This window comes from Pteropus alecto, unplaced genomic scaffold, assembly GCF_000325575.1.
Source record: "Pteropus alecto unplaced genomic scaffold, ASM32557v1 scaffold76, whole genome shotgun sequence".
NCBI classification, from domain to species: Eukaryota; Metazoa; Chordata; class Mammalia; order Chiroptera; family Pteropodidae; genus Pteropus; species Pteropus alecto.
In genome coordinates, this window is record NW_006443138.1 from 8,031,460 (window position 1) to 8,046,255 (window position 14,796).

The window sequence follows — 14,796 nt, forward strand, 5'->3', positions numbered from 1 at the left end:
TTATTGGGTCTCTCCCTTGTTAAGAGATTCCTGAGTCGATTTCTTTTACCTGGGACCTAGGTCCTTCCCCTCACTACTCCTCCTCGCAACAAAGGAAATACCACTTTTAATAAGATTTTCTTTAGGCACCAGGCTGTCCACTAAAGTAGTTGAAACCTGTAAGTCTTAGATATAAATCAGTCCAACGCAACTGATTAAAATGTAGCACTTGAATTTAGGCACCAGCATTACCTTTAAATTGTAAGTATGTGATTGAGTTTTGGCTATTTGTTTTGAAAGGATGGTTGAACTATTTTTGTCTGGTAGTGGGGCAGGTTTCTAAAGGTCAGCCCCCTCTTGATGTTATTAGGCAGCCTGGACTGGCATGTGGTCATCCCCAGTAAGAGTCAGGATCACATTCAGTGGCCCCATTAGGGGAAGGAAGGCCAAATGGCCATTTCTCTCCCTAAAGAGATAGCCTCAAAGCCCTTGAGAGAAGTCCAGTCTCAATTCACAACAGACACAAAAGAACTCAGCTTCCTTCAGGACCAAAGCCTGTCAGGAGGAATCCACCAACCTCTCTCTAACTTTAATGTGTCCTCATTGCTACCTGGAATCCTGGCCAGTGGTTAGCTTGGCAAGTGATTTCCAGGAATAAAAGTAAAAGTTTCTCTGTTTATGTCTTTGAACTAAGTAGAAACCTCTGACCTATAGGAAGCATCACTCAGTCCCTTCTTATAACTCTTTGCATTGTCCTCCGCTATTATTTACATACCAATGATTTTTATTCCAATATTTCACATTCCTACTTTTCTCACAATCATTCATCTATTTCCCTCTATCTGAATGTTCCACTTATATTGTAAATGCAATATTACCCTAACTGCACTTACCTTTTCCCTCTCATCCACAACCAAATTTACTTCTATTTCTATATCTTATACAGTTGCATAAAGTGTCACATTCAGGAGTCATATTGACTCCACTCCTTTTTTCTTATGCTTCACCCCACCATCATGACATCCAGTTATCAAGTTCTGCCTATTCTACCTTCTAAATATCTTTTGAATATTGAATCCACCCTCTCTTGATCTATATTTCCACCATCTTAGTTCAGGTCACCATCATATTTATCTGGACTATTTGAATAATATCTTCACAGGTTGCCAGTCTCCTATGGTCTCTAATTCATTCCCCAAATGGACACCATACTGATTGGCGCAAAATGCTAGTCCAATGAAGGCACTATCCTGCCTAAAATACTTAGAAGAAATCTCATGTTCTAATGAAAGGTTCTAACTGCTTGGTTCACTGCGATTGCCCTGTCCTTTCCAGTCTTACCTCCCAGCCTCTTTCACCATGCACGTTATACTTCAACCGTACCTAAGGTGTATCAAACACACCCATACCCTTTTCACTTTGTCAGTGCGTATGTGAATCACTGGCTAGATTTTCTTTTTTCCTGGAGACTTGCTCAAAGACCACTCTATCAGCCTTCCATGACCTCCCTTCTCTCTTCCTTTGCTTGCATCTTTCAGTTCTCCAATAGTACTCTGTATTGGATTTCAATTATTTTTGTTAAAATTTTTATAACGAAAGCTTTAATCTTATTTCAAAAAAATGCAAGGCACAGAAAGATATATAGTCAAAAGTGAAAATAAATTAATCCTTTCCTAACTCTTCATTCTAATCCCTGGAAATAACATGGCTATTTTTTTTGTATATTTTTCCATATATTTTCTAGGTACATATTATATTTATATAATATGTATATATTTTATGATATATGTATATTCCTATTAAACAATAAAATTAAACTACACATTTTGTTCCACAACTTGCTTTTTTTTCACTTATTAATGTATCTGGGATATATTTCTATATTTATAATATATACTGTTGTCAATTATCATGTTTTCATTCTCATCTAATAATTTCTTACTCTTAATACATTTAACATATCCATTCATCTTTATTGCTTTTAAAGAATTAGATGTGTTATAATTCTTTATTTTACGTTATGTTATTTTATTTATTTATTTTTGCTTCCTTAGTTTTCTGTCTTTTGCTATATGGTCTGGGTTTTTGTTTGTTTGTTTTACATTTTTTTCTTCCAGTGCCTATATTTATAATATTAAATGTTACATAATAATATATTTAAACCTTTATTTCTTGATTTATAAACTTGAGAAAGTATTTATTAACTTCCTGCTATGAAAATGAGAAAATGTACCTCTCTTCCCACTTATTCTCATGATTACCTCCCAGTTTTTATAATTATATTATTATTTTCATATTGTTATGTTTTATGATATTTACATTATATTCTGTGTAATAGAGACTACTTAGCAAATCTATTGTCTCCCCCTGGAAACTCAAGCTGTTTATATCTAGGTGGAGCCATATAATATATCTCACTAATTAATATAAGTGAAAGTAAAATGACATTTTCAGTCTGTGGCAGTTAAAGAGGGTGCCTTCTCGACTCTCTTTCTCCCTTCCCTCTGTGTACAAGCTGGAACATTTTCAGTCTGCGGCAGTTAAAGAGGGTGCCTTCTCAACTCTCTTTCTCCCTTCCCTCTGTGTACAAGCTGGATTGTTCCAAAGTGATCTAGAACTCTATTGAAAATGGTAGAGCCACATAAAGAAAGATGCCTGGGACTCCAAATCATTGAATGAAGCAGAGGCCTTGTCCAACACCCCTCATTAAACAGTGATATGAGTTAAAAATAAACTTGTATTAAGTCACTAAGAAACTAGGGTTGTGAGAATTATTTACACTGATGAATATGTTCTGCAATTATAATTTCTAAAGTTTCATAGTGTTGGTTATATATTCAAATGGGTTCAATGCTCATGATCAGTCTTTTTTTTTTTTTTTAGAAGAATGTCACCTTTCCTAAATACTTTATTTTGATATACTTCTTAGTTGAATTTTATTATCAAATAGTTTCTTTCAAGTAGAGCTCATGAGTGCTATATTTCCTGAGGCATTATATGTCTGAGAATGCATTTATGGTGCCTTTAACAATAAACAACATCTTGGCTGGCTATTAAATTCTTGATTTAATCTTTATTTTTATTTTTTGCTTTTGAATTCTGCTGATATTATTCTGATGCCTTCTGGTATTGAAAGTTGCTGTGAAAAATGCCCTAGCCTGAGGCTAGTCTGTCTTATAGATAACTTGCTTCCCTTGTCTGCAATCTTGAGTCTTTAACAGTAAAGTCAAACAAACTTCACCATATTTCCTTGGGTTGATAGTTCCTGCAACAGTGATATGCCCTTGAAGTCTATAGATGCCAGATTATTTCAGAAATATTTTCTCCTATTATACTTTTGAATGATTTTTCTTCTAAATATTTTTGGTTCATCGTCAAGGACAACAATTATATAATTGTATATCCCTTGTCTTTCTCTCTAACTACTTTATTTTATGTACTTATTTTCTGTTACCATTTGTATATCTTAATTTAACTGAAATTTTCTCAGGCCTGCTTCATGTCCTTATATGTTTCCAACAGAATCTGTTCTATTTCTTTTGTTTCTAATGCAATTTTGATTTCTGTAATATGTGTTTTATCATTATCTTCATTTATCTTTGAATTCTTCCAGCTTGCTTACTCTTTGTAATGCCCTAGACAGGTTATACAGTCTTTTAACTATTTCAGATAAGAAGTGACATAAAACTTTTGTTTATAGCTTCTTAATATTTGTATTAATTGTTAAATCTATTTTTTCCAAAGAGCTCAGCTTTTCTTTCTTTCTTAAAATCCTCCAATGGCTTTCTATCACATTTAGAGTTAAATTCAATTAGGGCCTACAAGGTCCTACTTTATCTTGCTACCATTACCTCTGAACCTCATCTAATATCCTGTCCTCAAGCTACTCCATCTTATCTCCAGTTCTTCAAACAAGCCATGGTTTTGGCATTCACCTGCCACTACCTGAAAAGTAGTTCAGTATCACTGGATGGTGGCTCTTTCTGGTCTTTCAGCTCTCAGTTTAAATGCCACCTCCTCAGAGAGGTCTTCCCAGCCTGGCTATTCCCTATCATATCATTCTACTTTATTTTCCTTTTAGAATTTACCACTAAATAACAGCTATTTATTTATTTATGTATCTATTTATGTATTTATTTATTGTATATTGCCCTTGACTAAAATGCGGGCCTCACTGGCATGGGACCTAGTCAGTCTGGTTCTCTGCTATAGCCCTAGTACCTGGAACAGTGTCTGGCATATAGCAGGTATTTAATAAATCTTTGTGAAATGAAGGAATACACAAATCATCATAATTGACATGGTGTAGCTACTAAGTGAAAAATCTGAGTTTCATGGTAGCCATAGAAAAACCAGGGCTCTGCTCTTGAGGCCATTATATTTGGTTAAGTGATTCACCAGAAATGCCTAATAATTCAAAAAATACATAGAATTGATTTAACAAAATTGTTTGATGTGTAACGAATATGTCTCTGATTTCTGACTACTATATTATTCAGGAGAGAAAATAATCAGTTTATTTTATCTCAAGATTTTGAAGCCTACTTCTAATTGGTGAAAGCAATATAAGTTTTCTGAGCTGTGTGCCATATTGATTGTAAATAGAACTCAAACTTAATCACTATTAGTGTCTATTTCTTGTAACTAACTTGAGAGTTTAAAAATTCATTTTTCTAATTATAAAAATTAAATATGCTCATGATAGAAGATTTAGAAAACACAAAGAATTAGAAAAAAGAAATAAATTTTATTTATAATAGTTTATCCCATCACCCTAAGATAACATTGTGGAGTTTTTAGTGTTAGCTGTTTTCGGATACTTAGATAAGATAATATAATATACATATGCATAGGTGCATATATTAAATATACCCATATACATCATACAAATAATTATCTATTCTAATGTGATGCTATAGCTACCACATTCCTATGGTTTTCCTCTTTTCATGATGTTAGGAAGAAACTATTTATTTATTCCCTCACCCTTATATTTTATTCTGTATGGTAGCAGCTCCAGTGCAGAAATATTCCTGGATTCTTCCCCTCTTCTTCCCCATCTTTCCAGGGGAGAGGAAGTGACTTGTAAATTGATGCTTTTGGAATGACATACGAGGGTATTTGTAACTCTGTGTTTCCCTTTTGGAGTCTGTCTGCTTGTAAAAAGCATATAATCTGGTTCTCTCTTTGCAAGTGGTAAAGTAGGTTGTAAAGGCTCTGCCCTTACAGAGGAGGCCACAGTTAGCCAATGTTTCTGTGACTGGTGGATAAATCTGCTGAAGAAGGAGAGGCAGTCATAGCAGTATATTGTTGTCATGCTCCTAAGTCATATCTCTAGCAGCTATATCAGAAATAAATCTGACATTTTTGTCTCCACGAGTCTGCTTTCTCTTTTTCAGGTAGGGAGGACAGGGATACTATTTCTTGGTCTCCTCAAACACCAACACATGGCACTACAAAGTCAGACATTACACTCCACCTCATTTTCCCCACCAAAAGGCAAAAAGGCTCTAAAATTTTTCTTGTCAGTTTGGCTTGATTTTAGCATGGATATCTACAGAGGTAGAAGGGTCAGAGGAGAGTCAAGGTATATGGTAATATGGAAGTCAAGAGCAGAGTTTCCAAAAGAGGTTTGTTAACATTGCCAGATGCTGCTGAAGGTTAAAAAAATATGGACCAAGAAAAGGCCATTGGGTTTGTTGATGAGGGATAATTGATGGCCTTCAAGTAAAAATTGTCAAAATATGGTCCACTGTCCATTGAGAGGTCAAGAGAGTCCTCGTAAAAAGAATGAGATTGGAGGCATCACTCTGCCCGACTTCAAAGTATACTACAAAATGACAATAATCAAAATGGCATGGTATTGGCAGCAAAACAGACACACAAACTAGTGGAACAGAATCGAGAGTCCAGAAGTAAACCCATATTTATATGGGCAAATAATTTTTGACAAAAATGCCAAAAAATACAGTAAAGAAAGGAAAGCCTCCTCAATAAATGGTGCTGGGAAAACTGGAAAGCCACCTGCAAAAGAATGAAACTAGACTGTTGTCTATCACCACTCAACAAAATTAACTCAAAATGATTAAGGACCTGAATATAAGACCTGAAACAATAAAATGCATATAAGAAAACATAGGAACTAAACTCAAGGACCTTGGTCATAGAGACGATTTTATGAAGTTGACCTCAAAGGCAAGGGAAGTAAAAGCAAAATTCACTGAATGGGACTACATCAAACTAAAAAGCTGCTGCTCAGCAAACGAAATCGTCAACAAGGTAAAGAGACACTCACCCGAATGGGAAAATATATTTGCAAGCATATATATTAGCTCTCCAATAAGAGCCTAATATCCAACATATACAAAGAACTCATACGACTCAATAACAATAAAAAAAGCAAATAATCCAATCAAAAAATGGGCAGAGGACCTGAACAGACACTTCTCCCTAGAGGACATACTAATGGCCAACAAATATATGAAAAGATGCTCGACATCACTAGTTATTAGGGAAATGCAAATCTAAACCACAATGAGATACCACTTCACACCTGGTAGAATGGCTATAATCAACAGGACAAGTAATAGCAAATGTTGGAGAGGATGCGGAGAAAAAGGAACCCTCATACACTGCTGGTGGGACTGCAAATTGGTATAGCCACTATGGAAAACAGTATGGAGGTTCCTCAAAAAACTAAGAATTGATCTACCATATGATCCAGCAATCCCTCTACTGGGTATTTACCTCAGAGACTTGAAAACCCATATCCAAAAAGATATTTGCACAACGATGTTCATAGCAGCATTATTCACAGTGGCCAGGACATGGAAGCAAACGAAGTGTCCTATGATAGATGATTGGCTAAAGAAGCTGTGGTACATATATACAACGGAATATTACTCAGCCATTAGAAGAGATGAAATACTGCATTTGCAACAACATGGATGGACCTTGAGATAATCATACTAAGTGAAATAAGCCAGACAGAAAAGGTTGAAAATCACATGATATCACTGATATGTGGGATATAAACCTAAAAGCAACAAATGAACAGGACAAACAAACAGACTCACGGACATGGATAATAGACTAGTGGTTACCAGAGAAAAGCGGTGGGGGGGAGGAGGAGGAGGAGAAAAAAGTAAAAAAAATAAAATGTTAAAAATTAAAAAAAGTAAAAGAATAAAAGATTTAAAAGGCAAAAAAAAAAAAAGAGAGAGAGAGTCCTCGTTGGAACTCACTTGAAAGTGCAAGTTCATTGTGTAGCAATGTATGTGCATGAGGTACAATTCTATAGACTTTCTTTTATCACTCAAGGTCATTTAATGAGTTTGCAAGGGTAGTACAATTGATATTTATAAACTAAAATTAGCATGTCATTAGCATGTTAGGGTTTTAGGAGTGAGTATATAATGAAAAATGGGCAGAACACCAAGACTAATTTTTTTCTGAGAATAAAAGGAGAAAAATAGGATATTAAATAGAGAGAAAAATTGTTTTCCCCAGATGGTAAGAACCTTGACCTTTATACCACAGCAATAGCGTATCAGGTGACTTAATCTTTCTTCTTAAGATCTCTACACTGTGATAAACTACCCTTTTTAATACATGAAATTACAATGCTAGAGTTTTTGTCAGAATAATGTTTTGACACATTTTGAAAACAATTGCAGTGCCAACTTCATGAGTTTTTCATATCCTTGCTCTGTTGTAATCATGTGCTGCTAAATCAATTGTCAGCAATCAATTAAAACAATTCATAAAGGAGATAAATGAATATTAGTAGTGAGTAAGAAAAGGTATATAAATTTCTTGTTTAGAAAAGTTAAAGCCTTGTAGACAAAGGAAACATTCAAGAGCTTCTTGAATTATGAGCTCACACATTTAAAAGCTTTTGCCTACTCTGTTTCCTAATTGCTAGGGAGAACTGAACACACATAAAATAATTGTGTTTTTGTTTTTAGAGGTTGCAATTAGATGAGCAAATACCAAATAAGAAAACTTTGCTGTCACCATACACCAAAATTGGCTCAAAATGGATCAAAGAACTAAATATAAGACCTGAAACAGTAAATTGCATAGAAGAAAACATAGGTACTAAACTTATGGACCTTGGATTTAGAGAGGATTTTATAAGTTTGACCTCAAAGGCAAGGGAAATAAAAGCAAAAGTAAATGAATGGGAATATATCAAACCTAAAAGCTTTTGCACAGCAAAAGGAACCCTCAACAAGACAAAGAGGCAACCAACCAAATGAGAGAAGATATTTGCAAACAATTCCTCCAATAAGGGCCTAATACCTAAAATATTCAAAGGACCCATTCAACTCAACAATAAAAAAATGAACAATCCAATTAAAAAGTGGGCAGAGGACTTGAATAGACACATCTGCCAAGAAGGCATACAAATGGCCAACAGACATAAGAAAGGATGCTCAACTTCACTAGCTGTTAGGGAAATGCAAATCAAAACCACAATGAGATAACACCTCACACCTGTCAGAATGGCTATCATCAACAGGACAAGTAACAACGAGTGTTGGAGAGTTTGTGGGGAAAAAGTAAGATGAGGATGTAAATTGGTACAGGCACTATGGAAAACTGGATGGAGATTTCTCAAAAAACTAGGAATAGAATTACCATACGGCCTAACAATCCATCTTCTGGGTATTTACTCTACAATTTTGAAAACATTTATCCGTAAAGACATATGCACCTCGATGTTCATAGCAGCATTATTCACAGTGGCCAAGAAATGGAAACAACTGAATGCCCTTCGATAGATGATTGAATAAAGAAGATATGGTACATATATACAATGGAATATAAAATAAGTCAGACAGAAACAGTTGAGAACCGTATAATTTCACTTATATGTAGAATATAAAACTGAAAGCAACAAACAGAGACTCATGGACATAGACAATAGTTTAGTGGTTACCAAAAGGGAAGGTCAAGGGTCAAGGGGAGGTAGTTAAGGGTAAAGGGGCTCAAATAAATGGTGACAGAAGGAAATTTAACTTTAGGTGGTAAACAGACAATGTAATATATATATGATGTATTATTAAATTCTATACTTGAAACTAATATAATTTTATTAACTACTGTTAATAAATTTAATAATAAAATTTATCATCCCAATAAATTTAATAATAAAAAAGTAGAAATAAAAATTTTTTTAAAAAAAGAAAACTTTGCCACACTATAATGTAATAGTTAAGAGCGTGGGTTAGGAAGCAAGAAAGACTTAGATTTATTCCTGGGCTTAGTGGCCTTAGTTAAATTATTAACTTTCGCTGAGCCTCAGTTTCTTCATCTGTCAAATGGATATGATAATTGCATCCTTTTCATAACAAAGGTTCTTAGGATTACTTGAGTTATTAGATATAAAACAGCTAAAACTGGAAGATAAAAAGTGCCCCATAAACTTTGCTTATAGATATGAATTTATTATATATCAATGTTAAAAAAAAATTGAATGACCTGCTTCTCTGGATATTTCAGAACCAGGAGAAATTAAGTAGCAACTTTGTTGATTAAATGAAGGTCCTTTACTTATTTGGCGGAACAGAAATATCAAGACATTAAAGAGTGGCCTGATTGGATTTCTAGTGTTTACATTTACTGATTGTTATACCTATATGGGAGCTTTAGCCAAAAGTCAATTAAGAAATCTAGGTCAGTGAAAAAAGCAATGATTAGGGGGTGATTTCATAGTGTAGTGATTAGCACATCTGCTTTACATGCAGAAGGTCCTGGGTTCGCACCCCAGGTGGAGCCACAGACCATGTTCCAGGTGTACCAGGCTCCCCCACAAGTGCACCAACCTCCCCCGCCCCCCAAGAGCGCCAGCACCACCCCCTTCCAAATGCACAGGGTACAGGCCTCGTGGGAGGAGATGCCACACCTTCAGAGATCCAGTTCTTAAGGGGAAATGGCAACATCTATAGGTCATGGGTGGAAGTTGGGGGAAAAACAAAGCGGGGGAAATAAAGAGGGGGAAGAAAAGCAATGGTTAAAGCAATTTGGTTTTACTAAAGTGATATAATTTTTGGAGAGAATATATATTTAAGGTTTAAGGCCAAAATGACACATTTTAAACAGGTTTTTTGATTTCAGAATCTCTGCTTTTATTTCCTCACTATTTTCCCCATTGAAACCATGGCTGGGTGAACCCAAATCCTAAATCCTACAGAAGACTCTGTAGATATTGAACTAAATTTATATTCATCACTCTTTTCTTCTTTTCTCTCAGTTACTACAAATTAAATATTAATGTTGAACGGAATTAAATTTAGTGATTTAGATTAGATCCTACACATTTGGAACACTTTTTATAACCTAGTTTTTCTTTCATTTCATTAGTCTCTCATCTCTATTTTAATATTACCTCTTAATTAGTGTTCCCTTTTACATTCCGTAATAACATTCTTGTAAAACGCCTTCTGTTTTGCTTTCAAAGACTCCTAAAATTTATCAATTAAATAAAAACGTTCATACATTGTTCTGAAAAGTTTAAATTCTATATAATTTGTAGTAAGCACCCACTCTTATATTCTATTTTTAAAAATCATAAAATGGTAAAGGGCTTGACTTTTCCAAGTACGAATGCATACTTCCATAAATTACAAAATAACACTCTATATACTTTTTTGATACTACCATTCCTATACTTTATGGTTTTGAGTCCATTTATACTTGCGAAAACATTTTTATAAAAGTTACAAACACATCTATAGACAAGATAGAAGAAAGTAGAAGTTTAATACTAAGTCTTTAGAGACAGGAGAAAAATCCTGATTTAACCACAAATAGATATTATCCTGGGTACAATAAACAAACATAATAGGAAGTTACTTGCTTTTCACAGAGTTTTCAAGTCTCGTTATTATATGTTCAAGTCAACAGAAATTTCCACATTCATCTTCCCTGATTATGTTTTCTCTCTTGTACTGAATGTTATTTCTTCTCTGTTATTCCTGTCTTCTCTTTCAGTCTGCCCTAATTTGTCCCTCCTCCTTCCTTCCCTTGCTTCAGCATTTCTCATGCTGGAGGCAGAACACAGCAGCCAAAAGCCTAAGTCAAAAATGACTGAATTGGGGCCAGGCAGAAACCTGTATGGACAAAAGCCCAATGCTTGAGTGAACGTTGCCTGAAAAAATGAGGTCAGACAAATTCAGATTTCTCCATCAAGCCGGATTAAGATAACAGAACTCTATAATCATCACAGCTCTGACCGCTCCATTCATGCAGCAGCCTTTCTGAAAGGACAGAGACATCTGACTACCTGTTCAGTAAGACTTGAGACCAAACTAACCTCTAAATGGCATTTAGGGATGCTTGGAAATAAATGCCAAAGGGCAAAGTCATAGCCTTTCAATTTCCCAAGCACTTTGCTTTCTAGTTAGAAACTGGTATTGTCCCAAGCCAGCAAATATATAAATGCTCCTTAAAAAATGAGAACTTTAATAATCCTTATCAGCCACTGGACACTTCATTCCAGATGTTGGTAAAAGAGGGAGATAGCTCTCTTTTATTTTTATGTGCTTATATTCAATCAACAGGAATATATTCTTCTGAGACTTTCAACTCTTCACGTACAAATGCTTGTGATGTGAGGCAGCAGGGAGACCACACAGGCTCTGAAACATAGTCTAATCATAAGAGTGGTTTGGTGTCTAACGCTCCATGGAAGAATGTTATAAATTTAGTTTATTTCGATTCTCTCATGAAGTAGTTTATGTTTCACTTCAAGGACTGTAATAGAATTCTGTTTCTCACTCTTCTGATGAACTATCCAAAACTCCAAGAAAAACGATAAAATGAAATGAGTTTATTGGCATGTGTTTTTAAGACGCAAATAAAAACTCTATGATTTAGTGTCCTTTCAACTTTTATTCTCGGTAATCTTGATTTTTCTATCATAGTGGGAAATAACAATTTTCTGCATAACTAAAAATGAATAAAGACAGAATGTTTGTTTTAGTCAATGTTCTTGTGTGTTTTTTTTTTCATTTGCAGAAGGAGATGGCAAAATAATAAGCATATAATTTTCCACAATATGTTATTTTAGTGATTAGCACCCTGAGAACCATCTCATTTCTAGAAAAGAAAGATTCTGAGTGATGTTGTCTGCAGCATAACTTTAATGCACAGCATGATTATTTCATCCTGTAGTATTCTCAATTCTCAATTCTCCCAGTAGTATTCTTTTTCTTTTTTTTCTTTTATCATGATTGGAGCCATGGTATTAGGATTACTGTATCTCTGATCTAATTATTAAATTGTTAGATAGAGGTGCATGGACTGATCAGAAAAACAAAGGAGACTATACATAGCTTATACTTCCTTGTAACAGCTAACTATAGAAATGGCTACTTTTATACAACACAATCAGGAATCAATTATCAACTGAGTAATTCACAACGAAAATTAAAAAATAAATAAATTTAAGAGTGTGGAAGCTGTAGGAGAAGATATTTTGGTGTACAAAATTAATAGGCCACATCTTCCTTTAATATGAGGCCACAGGTTCCTCATATTAAAAAAGGATATATGTACTAAACATTAAAAGAAAATCACTTAAAACTTTTATTTCTCTTTAGTCTAAAATTTTGCTGCTAAATCCTAAATCTTGTTTGAAATTATTGCCAAGCCATCATTTGGCATTATTATTTGCTCATGTTTCACACTAGAGACATACTAAAAAAAAAAAAAAAAAATCTGACAGCCCTGTAATTCCATGGCAAATAGAGATTGACTTCTTGAATAGGATGATATATTTGGGCTGTCTTAATGACTGTTCTCTGCAATATTGAATCAGACAGGAGGTTAATCCATTTTTATAATTAAGATGGATGGAAACACCTGATGCACTATTTTTGACATTGTTATTCATCAACATGGACCACAGATAAAATCAGAATTATCCATAATTTTGTACCAACACCAGACACTATATTACTTTTAAAACTCAAACTAAATTCTTATTTTTAATCTTAGTATATCCAGGACTTCCTATGATGCCCAGAACACAGAGGGAACCCAATACATATTTTTGGAAATGAACAAGTGAACTAAACATTTTGTGAGGATTTTCACTTGAGGATAGCACTTTTTGTACATATTAATAAATTCATACATAATTTTTAATGAGAGCCATAATTCTTATGAGGATGGCCAAGCTTTAGTAATAAGGTTCTTGGTTTACTGGTGGAAAACAACAAAGTTGAGGTCCCCTGTTGGGAATTAGGTCAGGGATGTCTCATGTCACCAACTTTTCATTCATTGGTCCCCCACATCCGATTATAATGAAAAATACTGACTAGTCTTTTAGTGAAGTCTGCTTGCAAAGGCGGGGTCCCCAAGATGACATTATTATAAAAATGTCTAAATTTAGTGACTTAGCCCACTGTAACCTTTCCTTTCCTTTTCTGGTTGTAATCACAAGTGGGTATCTTTTCCCCAATGTCAGTGTGGGAATTAGACTGAACAAAACAAATAACTGCTCCACTCAATATCTTTTATGAAAATTTTCAGTTCTGTTCAAGTGAATATATTTGTAATTCCATTCTCTTTAGGATGGATACAAATTTTACAAGAAATTTCTTAGGATCGTGGTAGGGTTTTTACTGTTTAGAGATGCTGAATTAATTGCATAGCGTTTTCTTTTAATTTCAAACTTTGAGGCTAAAGATATTTCCCTAGATATCACAGAGATTCTCTGCTGACTCACTCATATACGCACATATGAACAGATAGACATAAATCTCAGTATTTACCCTCTTAATCTCACACTGTTAATGTCACGAAAGATTCTCTTACCTGTTTGGGAATCGACAGGATGTTGTGATGAATTTGATTTCCATTTGTACTCTTGTTTGTGTTATTTCTTCACCATAGCAAGCTGGACTAATCATAAAGCTTTCTAAGCTCGAATGCTGAGATGAAGCCTCATTTAGTCACCTGGATGTAACTGCTTGGTACTATTTCTAGAGACTTTGCTGATCCTAGGTTTACTGTAGCAGCCTGTGCATTCCCAAGAGATACCCCAGGTGCTTGCTGTTTCGACAGTTCACTACAATTGAAATTCATGGGGAATTTTTTTTCATGGTAATTAGTAAAACTGTAAGATGAGAACTTTATGGTCTAAAGACAAGGTGTGTGGCACGAGGGATTTATTTTTTTCTTTCTGCCTTTAAAAAAAAATTATCTGTTCACAAGGTATTTTCATGGTAAATACAAAGTACTTCTAAAAGTTCCACGATATCCTCCAAAATGTTCCTACTCTGTGCTAGGGACTTTACAGATCTCATTTCAACCCTCGCCGTGATTTAGAAAGCAAGGATTATGATTCACGTTTTTGATAGAAAATTAAAGTGTTTTAAGCAAAGCCCAAGTAACGAATCAGGGATACAAATACAAGTTGGCCTGATTTCATAATTGATGGCTTCTTTTCTCCATTACACTATATCTATATCATTACAATTTAACAAAAACAGATTTCAGATTAGTAATTGTTGCAATTATTATAATTAGTGAAATATTTGGTCTGAAAAAATAAGAGGGAATAAAGATAATTAAACATGATTTCTGCCTTTAAGGAGCTAATAGTCTGTTAAAGTAAGGGTAGTTGAAACACTTTAGAAATCCCATGAACTATGGCCTCAAGATATATATGTCGTAACTCTAACAAGATTGCAATAAAACTTAATTATTTATATATTACTGGTTGCCTGGTAAATAGATTTTTTTAAAGCAATAGGGCACTGTCAAGAGTCTTAAAAATGTTCATGATCTTTGATCCAGTAATTC

At 34.4% G+C, this 14,796-nt stretch overlaps 1 protein-coding gene across 2 annotated transcripts in view; it reads right to left on the bottom strand.

Annotated features, from left to right (window-relative positions):
- Positions 1–14,796, bottom strand: part of PTPRR (protein tyrosine phosphatase, receptor type R) — a 223,204-nt gene that overhangs the window by 111,856 nt on the left and 96,552 nt on the right. The window contains exon 1 of one of the 2 annotated variants that reach the window (XM_006923741.1): positions 13,807–13,916. The exons of the other annotated variant lie outside the window; for it this stretch is intronic. The gene's annotated coding sequence lies outside the window, so the exon portion shown is untranslated. Of the gene's footprint in view, positions 1–13,806; positions 13,917–14,796 lie in introns of those variants that run through there. 2 annotated transcript variants of the gene reach the window in all.